This window comes from Podarcis liolepis (assembly GCF_965112155.1).
Source record: "Podarcis liolepis genome assembly, chromosome: 6".
In the NCBI taxonomy this organism is placed as follows: Eukaryota; Metazoa; Chordata; class Lepidosauria; order Squamata; family Lacertidae; genus Podarcis; species Podarcis liolepis.
The window spans coordinates 65,931,296-65,944,730 of NC_139559.1; the positions used below are offsets into that span (position 1 = coordinate 65,931,296).

Genomic DNA, 13,435 nt, shown 5'->3' on the forward strand with positions numbered 1-13,435 from the left:
ATCTGAAATTAGTGCCAGTCTGGAAGCACCCAAAAAGTACATCTGCCTAGAGAAGCAGAAGTTGCCGTCAGAGTACCAGTTGGACTAACACTGTGAAAACCATCTGCTTCAGGGACTTCCTTTGCCATCATCATCACTAGCAGGCAGGCTGGGGAAAGGACTTTATATATCAGTCTCTTCTCATTCCCTTCAGTCATCATTACCCCTGAGACTTGAGGTCTGTTGATACCATCTGCTCACAGTGGCAACAGGAACACTTTTTGGGCTGGGGAAGCACCTCTGTTTCCCAACACCACCACTGAGAGGAGCAAAACAAGAAGCCGCATGGTGCCCTTGTTTGATATGGACAAGAGCAGCTGGCCTTCAGGATCTATCAGTGGGAGGCCAATATGATCTGTCTATAAATCTGATTGCTTCATTGGGTGATAATCAATTGAGTTTTACACAGAGTAGACCCACTGAAATTAATGTACTCATGTCTAATGGGTCTACTTTGAGCAAGGCTATGTTGAATACCACCAATTGTATACCACTTCGAGACTCTACAATGGAAAAGTGATGGACTGAAGTAGTCAACCCCCCCCCCCCAAATTGGCAGCCTATTCACAGGTGGCAAATGGGGCGCATCCATCTTGGTTCCATTTTAGGGACAGAGCTTTGACTCCCAGAGAGTTGTAGGGGAGAGAGAAGATAGTGTGGGCTAGGACTGAAGGGAGTTGTAGTACAGAAGCTGTAAGGAGCTTCTTGTTAATTCCCAAACACCTTCCTCTTACAGTTATAAAAAAGTAGAAGATTTACAACAGACTGCAAAATTCTCTTTTCAAGGTGTAACCTAAACCCTGGATTATTGCACAGTACATCCCAATTTCAGCAGCACATTGTTGCAAATCACTGGTGCATAACCATGTTTCATAGAATCAGAAGGGAACAATTAAGACACTCAGGATGAAACTGGGGACATCATGTTATCTTGAGGCTTAGCCAACAGAGATTCATCTTGGCTCCCTGTTCTGGGAAGGAAGATAGTAGAGCTGCAGAGCTATGCTGCCGCTGATGCAGAGCCTGTGGCATTTACACACAAGAGGATGTGTCTGTTTCTCTCACACGCAAAACTACCATTTAAGTCATCTCTTCCAAAATGGCTCAAGGATGTTTGTACCATTCATCTCCTTCTCATTTTGGAGTTGGTTCAAGTGAAGTCATCCTCCCTAACCCCACCCCCTGCCATAGTGGATGGATTTCAAAATTCCGGGCCAAACAAACAAATAGTCTTATGCCTTGTGAAGGGAAGTCTTAAGTAGTTTATATAAATGCATAAATAACACCGATGTCTTTCTGTTGTAGCAGTGGAAGATTCATAGCATAATTCCATATATGTCTTACTCAGAAATAAGTCCCACTGAGTTCAGTGGGCTTACTTCTAGCAGGTAAGCGTTGCAGCCTCGGAGTACTGTTTATCAGGGGAAAAGAACACTCCAACTTAGACATTGGTTCTCATGTGCTAGTAATATTAGAAGAAGATCCACTGCTGTGGGGCACAGAGCATCTGCTTTGGGTGCAGAGTGTTCCAGGTTCAATCGCCAGCATCTCCAGGTAGGACCAGGAAAAGGTTCCCTGCCTGAAATCCGGGAGAGCAGCTGCCAATCAGTGTACACTGAGATGCACTGAGCTATATGAACCAATGGTCTGACTCAGTATAGGGTAACTTATTTTGCTGTTCTTGGAATGGACTCCATTAAAGCAAGAAGCATCTGACCACCTGCAGTTTATAAGACACTGGCCTTTCACAGAAACCATAGTGTTCTGTCATCTAGCAGCCTCTAAAATGCCCATATGATTTTCTTTTAAGGGACTTCTTTCCTTTGTTCTTTAGCGGAGAGCAAATTCCAGTAGATGTGATAACAGCATTACATTCAGCACATAAAGATCATTGGATATAAGCATAGAACAGAATATATTTCTGTTTCACAGACAATTGCATTTAGAGAGCCTGTTGCTCTGCTTCTGTTGTAATAGCACTTCAGCCCCAGAGGTTTCTTTTCAACATAAATATATTGGTGTTTCACACAAAGGATTTCAAGGACATCTATTATTTCCTGATAGCTAAAAGATGCTAAAGGACACCTAAGGAGGATGAGTTGAACTGTTCAGGAAAAAAACATAATTTAGGAAAATTAATTGGCTTTTTGAAGAGAATTAGTTCATTACAAGGATGGACCACAAACAAAGACCCATACAGGAAAGTGCTCAGACCAAATACAGAGAGATAATATTATTTTATATCCATTATGGATGCTCCTACAGCTTATAGTGGTGATTCCAATAAGCATTCTGTAACTGCAATATGACTTTTTCATTTTGGGGGAAGTATCCATGTGAATCTTAGGAACTGTTTAGATGGCATTCCCACCCCCACCACCCCAGGTGGGACTGTAAACAGGCCAGAGAGAGATTTAAGCTGTATTCAAGGCTCGTGGGGGCTCGCCTCATGACATAGAACCTGGGAAAATCAGGGTTTTACATTGCACAGGGAAGCCATGTGATTAAAAACAGGCTCCCTGCTTCAGATAGTCACCCTCCAACTTGTGACCAACAACAGGGACTGGAAGCAGTGTTAGCATACTCATTCTCATGCTGCTCTGACATATTATATTTCTGAATTTCCAGAAGCAGCTGGGGTGGGTCCATACCACTGCCCCACTGACAGCAGTATTACTGCCACTTACCAGGCCAGTGCAACATACTTTTCAACTGCCCCAATTAGAGCAGAGCATCCTGTTTTGGGGCACCGTGCTCTCAGCAACAGCGTGCAAAATCTTTGCTTCTTGCCATTTGAGCATCCTTCTTGCAGAGAATGCAGTTGCATACATGATTCAGAGCAGTTTCTTTAGCCCAATCGATGGGAAAGGCCATTGAAAAACTTCATTTTCACTTTTCAGTTCTCTGGAACTGTACGAGAATATGAATAGCCTCATTGTGATTCATAGGCTATGTTGCATCCTTATGCCAAAGTAGGTGATTGCATCACTAACGTAAACAGTCAAGGCATTTATTCTGCAATTGTGCCTGCATACCCAGTGGGTACAGTCCCCATATATGGTCCCTGTCCTTGGAAAAATGCTCTCTGTTTTGCCTTTAGAGAATCCCTTTTGCAAACTTCAGTGCACAGTGCACATGTGCACAACAGCTTCAGTGTCCTTCCCTGGGCCTGCTGAAGAACAGCCAGGCATTTTAGCTGCTTTGAATGGCCCAGAGCAACTAGGAGTGGCTATTACTGCCAAAAAAAGAGACAAAATTCATTAAAAGACATCCCTCAAACTTATTTGTAAGTGCATACCCGTCAACATTTCTGTGATGAAAATAGGGACATCCTATTCCATACCCTCCAACATTTCTCCAATGAAAATAGGGACGTCCTAAGGAAAAGTGGGACATTCCAGAATCAAATCATAAACTGGGGTAGTTTCTGTAAATCCAGGATGGTAAGTGCTTAATTAAAACAAATACTTTTTATGGTTTGTGTGGGGGATTTAATGCCAACATTAATACATAATACATTTAATGTCGACACAAAACAAAATGGAGCTTCTCATGAACACATGCAAAAGTCAAGTGACATGAATCAGATTTAGCTTGGTCCATATAAAAGCACACACACACTAACACAAAAAAATGCATGTGCATTAATGCCACTTTCCTTCCAAAGCAACCTCCCTTCCCTGCGACACCCACAACCCTATGCCCAGGAATGTGCCATGCAGTATGCGAAGATGTCCCTATCTTCCTCTGTTAAATATTGGAAGGTATGTTGGCCAAGCCTCAGGATAACATGATGTCCCCAGTTTCATCCTGAGTGTCTTAATTGTTCCCTTCTGATTCTATGAAACATGGTTATGCACCAGTGATTTGCAACAATGTGCTGCTGAAATTGGGATGTACTGTTTAGGTTACACCTTGAAAAGAGAATTTTGCAGTCTGTTACAAAGCTTCTTTTTTTATAACAGTAAGAGGAAGGTTTTTGGGAATTAACAAGACAATTGCTTCCAGAGATTATTGTTAAATATAGCTTTTGCTACGTGCTATTTACTGCTTGCATGCCTTTCTTGTGTCTCCTGATATGCAAAACTCTTCTAGCACCTGCCTGTATTTGTTCTTTAAAACGCACCTTCTTTTGATTTTCTATTTTGATTCTTTTCCTGTCTTTGGCTTAAATATTGCATAGGTCTCCTTTGCACCATTTTCCCCCCTCACCTCACCCTGCAAAATGGAGGTTTTCCATTCTGCCTCATTTTTAAAACCTTACATTGTGTGCCTGAAGGCAGGACCCTATGTATTGTAATGGATGTGCTGTGGTATGCCTAGTATATTTTAGGTGCCTTTATGGAAATAAAACAATGATGATATTTGAGGCCATTCAGATATCTATATTTTCTTTTAAACCTGACAAACAGTTGCATTCCTGTCCACACAAGGCCACTGCAGAGTGTAAGTAATTCAGTTAACATTGCACAACAAGTCATCCTTGGAGTGTAGTATGTCCCTTCTTTGAAAATAATATGGCAGGTGTATTGATTACTACTTTGTTTAAAAAAAACAAGCACACAGACTCACAAATGCCTACTGAATGCTGCCTAGCTATCCTAACCTGCCAGAATATCTATCTCTCTATGTTTGCAATACAGTTATCTGAAGTCATATTGCAGAGGGCTGTTGCTTTTTATTTTGTACTTTGTCTTTTCTCTGACTGCAGACAGGAAATTTTACAAGAATTCATACGTGAGCTAGAAAAGAGTAGAGGTCTCTCTTATCAGAGAATGGCAGGTAGTTAAAAAAACCTACTTTGGTGTGTCTGCTAAGAAAAAGAGAGAGAGCTGCAAGCTCCATGATAATAAGCAGGGAGCTGCAAAAACAATCTGTGAAAATGACAAAATAGTCCTGCTTACCTTCACTGGATTGTAAGTACCGCGTGTGGCTGCTTATAATGTATTTTTATGTGCCTTGGGACAAAATTCACAAGCCATTGCTCACAACGATACTTCCCAATCTCTTTGCTGTTCATGAACCAGAGTTGTATTTAGAGCACATCTCACTGGGTCTTGAAATATTACTAATTTCCTTATTGGGCCAGGACCAGGGGGAAATCAAACAAAAGTGCTGAAGACAACTAGATTTACACATGCTGATGTCTGGGATTAATTTTGCATTTGTCATTTGATCTTGCAGCATTTCCTAAAACTTTGATTTCCAGCGGGAACAGTGAATCACTGTAGAGTTTAATGGGTGCTCAGTATAACAACAGCATATTATTCTGTGAAGAGATTTATGCAACTCCTGCTCCCCTCCGAAAAGAAAAGAAAAACTTGAAAACCTACAGAGTTGTTTTATGAATCTAGCAGTAAATACTCTTCCATTTCCATTTTCGGCCCCAAAACAGTGGTTTGGGGCTTGAGAAGTTCATTACATTATACTATGGCCACATCCCCAAGCACATCCACAGTCATTTGGCTCCTTATGGGCTGGAACAACTGTGAAACATCTGGCTCTGATGTTTAGCTGTAGCAACTTTGGGCTTTCATCTTATGCCAGTTTGCCTGGGAATAAACTTTGCATCAGCCTTTGTCCACCTGGTGTCTTCCAGATATTTTGGATTATACATCCCATCAACCCCAGCTAGCTTGATGGGAGCTATATTCTAACAACATCTGGAGATGACCAGGAAGGCAAGGGCTGATCTACATGGGCTACTTCTTAGCAGGAAGTGCAGTGGCTGCATACAAACATTTTAGATATATTTAACAGTGCCATTATTGTATTTCCCCTTTGGGTTCCAAAACCATTTGTTGGTTCAAGCAATGGAGCCCATATTGTTCAAACATGACTAATGTAGAATAAGCAGTTCCTATAGGGTACAGAACTCCAGAGACATCAAAATATAGACATCAAAATATTATGCAGCACATGTGTAGATTGGAGCCAACTAATATAAGATAACCAAGCAATTTAACCACTCTAAGCCAGCTGCTTGTTATTATTTAGCCTTTTGCTTAAGCCACAAAGGGGACAAACTAGACATCATATACAGTTCCCCTCAGTAATTCTCCAACCAAAAGCACATGTACAAAATTGCATTTAATAGAAGAGTGTGTGCATAAAAATGCACATACAGTGGTGCCCCGCAAGACGAATGCCTCACAAGATGAAAAACTCGCTAGACGAAAGGGTTTTGCGGTTTTTGAGCTGCTTCGCAAGACGAATTTCCCTATGGGCTTGCTTCGCAAGACGAAAGCGTCTTGCGTTTTTTGCAAGTTTGTTTCCTTTTTCTTAACACCGTTAATACAGTTGTGACTTGATTTCGAGGAGCAACTCATAGAACGCGGTGTGGTAGCCTTTTTTGAGGTTTTTGGTGATTTTTGAAGCTTTTCCAAAACTTTTCCGACACCGTGCTTCGCAAGACAAAAAATTCGCTAGACGAAAAAACTCGCGGAATGAATTAATTTTGTCTTGCGAGGCACCACTGTATTCTTGGAAATAATATAATGTGCATTATATCTGACAAAGTCATATCAAAATTTGCATATTGGGAGTAAATTGTCCTAAAACGCTGGTTAGTTTTTGTGTGTTTAAAAGAAAAGAAAAGAAACAAATTAGACACTTATGTGGCAGTGTGACAAACTGAACTTAAGACTGGATAAATGAAAAACCCAAAGATGACATATTGATCCATCCTTATTCTCTACTGTTTACTTTTCTGCTCAAAATCATCAAACGCAGAGCCTACCTCCTACCAAACTGAGCTATCGTTTCCATTATAGGCAAGCAACAGGTTTTGTCATGAAAACTCCGTTCAGCACTGAACCATTGTTTTCCCTGGAGGCCAAAACAAGCCACGATTCCTTGAAAGTATTTCAAGCGCTCTCATATCCTTCTCATGCCAGTGCTTTAGGGATCCACTGCAAGAAACAGTGCTGCCAGACTGAGATGAAGAGGCCTGTATATTTGGGGTGCAGGGAGTGGTTGGTTAGCGGAAGAAGCTGCAGATGCAGGAATAAATGAAAGGAATCCTCATGCACTTCTATCTTACGTGAATTTTCCATGATTAAACAAATGAAAGTTGAAACTGGTTTGCCAGATTCCCCACTTCTCCCATTTCCTCTTTAGAATACAGAAGAGCCTGTATTAATAAATTTGGCATTTTGCTTAATCAGGATGCATCCCCCCTACCAAATTCACCACTAACTCCAAACTGAACCATTGTTGACATTACAGGCAAGCAACGGAATGTTTTTTTCTCTCTCTTTCCGAATTCCATTAAACATTTAACAAGTGCTCCTAAATAATATAATGCAGCCCACAGTTTTCTGTTTGGATACAAATAGGAAATCAATCCATTTCTCCTCCAGTTCAGCAGCCTTCAGTCTCAGGGCAGGCTTCTGAGCTCTGTTCATAGAGAGAGTAACAAACAGCACTTTGAATAGACAGAATTAGATCAATAGATGCATGTCCCCCCCCCCCATGTTTACTTCTTTGTTTTTACATTGCCTTTGCAATCATTATATATCAACAGGCAGTTTCAATACCAAAGTATTGGTATTGAAGTCCTTGTTTGCAAGCCAGTAAATCATTTTTAAATGTTAGGTATGGCAAATCAACAAAACAAAACAGCAACACCACAGCAACCCCCCAAACAAACCAACATCATTGGCATGATTCAGAGAACGAAAAGAACCACAGGAAACTATGTGCTCAGTGCTTCATTGGCAGCTTTGAAGAATGCCCTGGATGGAAAAGCAGAACCTTTTCTCAATGTTTGGTGGGACCATGTGTTAAGAAAGAGCTTCAGCTTCCCCTGAATTTTTCTTTCCCATCTAAATTAGATAGGCATGTAGAGGGCTTCTTGCTCAGCTGTCTTATGGAACAAATCACATGTTGTTGGTGGTGGTGGTGGTGGTCGTGGTGGTGTGTGGGTGTGGGTGTAAAGGAGACCCTAGGTCTAGTTCTTACTAGGGTAGGGATGAGAAACTGTTATATGTTGTTAGACTCTCCATATGTTGTTGGACTCTAAACTCCCATCAGCCCCAACGAATACGAACAGTTGCCAGGGATAATGGCAGTTGGAATCCAGCACTATCTACAGCATCACAAATACTATGAACAGCCTGGTCAACTCCTGCCCGCTGCACCTTGCATAATCAAAGTGTGGAAGAGGTTGGAGCCTGCCAGTCCCTGGAACTTTTGCAGACTTAACATGGTCACTGTCTGGAATTTGTTGTTGTTGTTGTTTGTTGTTTAGTCATTTAGTCGTGTCTGACTCTTCATGACCCCATGGACCAGAGCATGCCAGGCACTCCTGTCTTTGACTGCCTCCCGCAGTTTGGTCAGACTCATGTTTGTAGCTTCGAGAACACCGTCCAACCATCTCGTCCTCTGTCGTCCCCTTCTCCTTGTGCCCTCAATCTTTCCCAACATCAGGGTCTTTTCCAGGGAGTCTTCTCATGAGGTGGCCAAAGTATTGGAGCCTCAGCTTCACGATCTGTCCTTCCAGTGAGCACTCAGGGCTGATTTCCTTAAGAATGGATACGTTTGATCTTCTTGCAGTCCATGGGACTCTCAAGAGTCTCCTCCAGCACCATAATTCAAAAGTATCAATTCTTCGGCGATCAGCCTTCTTTATGGTCCAGCTCTCGTCTGGAATTTACATATATGATATTGTGTGCCTAGATAGAAAACAATCCAAAGCATTTAGACATGAGCAAACTCATCTTTGCTCTTTTCAGATATTAAGGACTGTGAGATCCACTTCGATGGAGCATTGTGTTTTTGTGTTTATTTGCTTGTTTAAGATGATCTGATGGATGAGCTGAGGTGTCCATACTAGGGATGTACAAGTATCCTGAAGTTTCATATCAAAACTCAATCTGAATGAGGCACTTGCAAATGATTCACAGGCACGTGAGGCACCTTCTGCTTGCTTGAATCCAAGAAACCTGCATGAGGAAAGCATCTATGGGGAGAGTGGTCCCCGCACCACAAATGTACTTCTGCATCAGGTGTGGAATTGGCGTTAGAAGTCTCCTCCTCATCACAAGCAGGAAAATGATCTTCATTTTCCTTCCAGTGATGATGAAACTTGTGGTCCCATCTCTCGTGTAGAAGCATGCTCTTCTGGAAGCTCCAGAATGCTTGCCACCACTTGTCTCCTTCCCTTCTCCAGGGGCTTTAGGGGAGTCATATGTAAGGCAGTCACAGTTTCAGGGTGGGCGGGCCTTGCTTTCTTCCAACCTGCTTGGAAGTGTTTGAATGAGGTGCTCATTTTTCAAGCACCACTTGACACCCCTAACTTATACTACAAAAAAACACACATGTAATCTCTCAGGACCTAACTGACATGTGCATATGGCACACATGATTTCTCTTCAATCCATTATTGTGTTCTTGACATCTGTGAACTAACAGCACTGAAAAGTGTTACATTTTGAGGTCACATAAGAGGATATAATACCATCAACAGAATGTTCACAGACCTCCAAGTGTCCCTATTTTCCAGGGACGTCCCTGATTTAGAGAAGCCATCCTGGTTTCTGATTTGATCCCGGGATGTCCCGGTTTTCCTTAGGATGTCCCTATTATCATTGGAGAAATGTTGGAGGGTATGGAGTTATTCAGCCTCCAAGCCATCTGAAAGCAATCTTATATAGGGAAGTTTCTTTAATGTTTTATTATGTTTTTATATATGGTGGAAGCTGCCCAGAGTGGCTGGGGCAACCCAGTAAGATGTGTGGGGTATAAATAGTAAAACTATCATTATGGAATGGGGCGTCCCTATTTTCATCAGAGAAATGTTGGAGGGTATGTGTTCATACCTAAGGCTGGCCTTAGGTAAAGTGAAGCAGGTGCCTCAGGCAGCAGCTGCTAAGGGACAAGGAGGAGCAAGCTACATGTGCTACAGATTATATAATTACAGATTATATCCATGGTGGCTCATGCACACATATAGCATCACTTTATCATGCAGTCAACCAGGGATGAAGATGTGTATGTAAACCAATCACAATCCAGAGAATCACAGAAGGAGCTAGTGGTGTTCTGCAGGCAGTTGCACCTGGCGTGGGGGGGTCCTGTATGGGACAATGCATACAATTTTGTAGGCTTTTCTGTTGTCCCTTACATCCAATGTAGCAGATCTGCACCGTAGAAACTTATTTGCATGCTAATTTTGTTTACGGGATCAGCTTGCCAGAGATCATTTGTGCACATTTCTGCATTATTTGCATGTTTAAAAGATATATTATTTATATCACAGCAAGAAAGGTTTTTATGAAATATTTGATAGTCCTCTACATAATTAAATCAGGTCCCTGTGTTGTCTTTTTCTTTTTGAAAGCACAAGGCAGCATAAGCAGTCATTGTGAGCAAAATCAGTGCCAACTGAAAAAATGACTTTGTCAAACACATTCACCTTAAAACTGTGCAAAGTAAAAAAATAAATAAACACCAATACAAAGGAAACCTGTTTTTCCCAAATACCACCAAGATGGCTTAATCAACCTTCCCAACTTAACAAAATTAAAGCATATTGATGTCTTGTGCTTGGTAAAAAGGGGATAAAGTAAAACAATTTAGTTTGTCTCTTTGGGAGGCAGTTTCTTCCTTAAATTTTTTTCTGTTGGGGAAAAGATTGCATTCACCAGTACTACTCATTTCAGTGCACATCTTAAAATAATTTAAGCAATATTTTAGTAACGCTGTGTACCATGGGGCTATGTGGAATGCTTATTTGTGCTTGGCTGTAAAATCCAGGAGGCGTTAACACAAATACACAAGTCTTAATGTATACTGATATGTGGTTAAGTATGTGTCACACTTGAAAGATACATACTGTACTGTACTGTGCTGTCCATCAATCCTGCCTCTGCCTATACTACATATAGTACTGGTTGTGGGCCAGAAATTGGATTCTTCCTAGTAGGGAACTCTAGGGACTGGTGCATATGCAACTTCACCAATGTGATACCTCTGAGAAGACATAATCTTGCTACTACCTAACTGCACTGTTCATTGTTTACATGAACGGCCACTATGTCTGACCAGGAACAGCTACTACAGTGGATGCTCAGGTTGCAAACATGATCCATGCGGGATGCACATTTGCAACCCACAGTGTTCACAACCCGCAGTGGCGTTTTGCGCATGCACAAAGCGTGATTTAGCGCTTCTGCGCATGCGCAGCCGCTGAAACGCAGAAGTAACCCGTTCCGGTACTTCCGGGTTTCGCCGGTCCATAACGCGAAAAAACACAACCTGAAGCGTCTCTAACCCGAGGTATGACTGTACTTCATTTAGAGCAACCATTCCTTAGCTCTACCATGCATACTCACTATTGTCATTCCCAACGCATGTGGATAGCCCTTTATACAAGCAGCTGGCTCCTTGACATGATCTGGCTTCCTTAGCAACCATGCCCTTGAGATAACTCATGAACCATTTCTGAGAGTTCTGCAGGTCTAACATCTAACTGCCTGTTTTGCTTGCAGAATGCAAAGGCAAAACTCCAAACGGAAGGGGCTTGGCCCCACAACAATCAATCAATCAATCAATCAATCAATCAAAGTTTATTGTTGTAGCCAAAGGCCATGACAAATCTACAAAAGTAACAATATTAATAAAACAATACAGATCATACATCCATAGTATGAGCCAACATCCATAATTTAAGAGAAGAGTTACCAGAGACTCCAACAAACTCAAATCCAGCTTGATTTCAAACTTCTGAATCAACACAAAAAAATAATAGCGATATTATCTAACTCCTTTTTCCTCCTTTGCTTCCCCCTCCTCTTTTTTGGTAGCCAGTGCATAGAGAGCCACTCTCTGTGTTATAAAGCTATTATTCTCACTTAAAAGAAACCAGACCGTCCATTTCTGCTGGGGTGTACCTGCTTGCTTGTGTGAACAAAGGTTTTAGAAAGTGATCTCTTGGGTCTCTGTATAAGGGGCAGGCTAAAAGTGATGTATTCCACCTGAGATTGACCACTAAAACAAAGTTTTTTCTTCCCTGCTTTGCAGGAACAAAAACAGCCTAGAAATTGCTGTTGTTTATTTGTACAAGGGATCAGACATCTATGGCTCAGGGGAGTGGAGGATAAGTGTCTTTTCCTTTCCCTTTCTGCTCTCTAGGTTTGGCAGTGTTGTTTTCCTCTTACTACAGATGAAGTGTTGCCTGCCAATTTGTCTGAGGCATTGGCCTATCTCTACCTGCAGGGCTCAAGCTACCATTGTCCCCTCCTCCGAGACTCTTAAGTCTTCATTGCACGCTCTTCTCTGGGCTGCTGCATCCTCTGCTGATTCCATCAAGTGTTGCTTATTAGGTGGTTGACCTTCACATTGAGCCAGCCCTGGAACTTCCCTGCCCAGTGACATGTTTTTGACCTCTTCACACTTAGAAGGAGGTGTCTCCCATGTTAAAAAGAACTGTTCTTTAAGTTCCCATTGCTACCACTTCTGGAAGAGTGAAGGTATGACAATATATGGTGGGTGGAATCATAAACCTAAAAATAAAATGTCAGAATATTGTTACTTTCACACACATATATATATCTCCCCACCATTGTCTCTATCAATAAGGGCCTTCATTGATTGATAATTCTCTGACCAAAATGTATTTGTTGTACAACCCTACACATCTTGCCTCAAGGCTGTACTTCCATGGTAAAGCTCTCATGCTTTCCCAAGTCTGAACCTGGGAGATACTTGTACCTGGGAAAACACTTCCCTCATCTTCTCCCCATTCATTACTATGACAAATGCATTGGCTGTGTGTGTGTCACAGTCATCTATTAGTATTGCTTGTTTGTAATGCAGGCAGGTTTTACAAACCTTTCATATGTTTCCTTCCGTTATTAACTTTCTCCTCTGCTTTGGAGGCTGCAAACTGCACAAGAGCATTTATCTAACTGTATTTTGGGGGAACAAATATAGAGAAAGCAGCAAAAATAAGCCCAAAGAAAAATCCTGCCATTTTGTGACTCTTTTGTTTAATCTTCTTATTAAAATAATATCAAAGGCTTTCGTTTCACACCAGTGTTGGAGGACCCAATTGACTCAGCTTTATCTTGTATACTCCTTGAGACAGGCACCATAACACCAGGTGTACTATATATATCACACACTTTAAACCAAGGGGGGAAACAATAGCAAAAGGATTTTGGGAAACAGAGTCCCCTCCAGATGTTTTTGACTATAATTCCCATTATCCCCAGCCAGCCAGCAAGGCTAATGACCAGGGATGATGGGAATTATATATATATATATATTCAAGTATCTGAGGGCACCACGTTGGTTACTCCCTCTTTAAAACAAGGCCAGCCTCTCTCTCCTGCATGCTACTGGGGTGTTGTGCTGTTGTTACCAAGAATGGGTTTGCAAGGGTATTTCACAA

At 41.7% G+C, this 13,435-nt stretch overlaps 2 protein-coding genes across 6 annotated transcripts in view; both read left to right on the forward strand.

The window, feature by feature from the left end:
* Positions 1–13,435, forward strand: part of ST6GALNAC3 (ST6 N-acetylgalactosaminide alpha-2,6-sialyltransferase 3) — a 283,631-nt gene that overhangs the window by 222,339 nt on the left and 47,857 nt on the right. The gene's annotated exons all lie outside the window — the stretch shown is intronic.
* ST6GALNAC5 (ST6 N-acetylgalactosaminide alpha-2,6-sialyltransferase 5) overlaps positions 1–13,435 on the forward strand; it is a 404,743-nt gene that overhangs the window by 200,622 nt on the left and 190,686 nt on the right. The gene's annotated exons all lie outside the window — the stretch shown is intronic.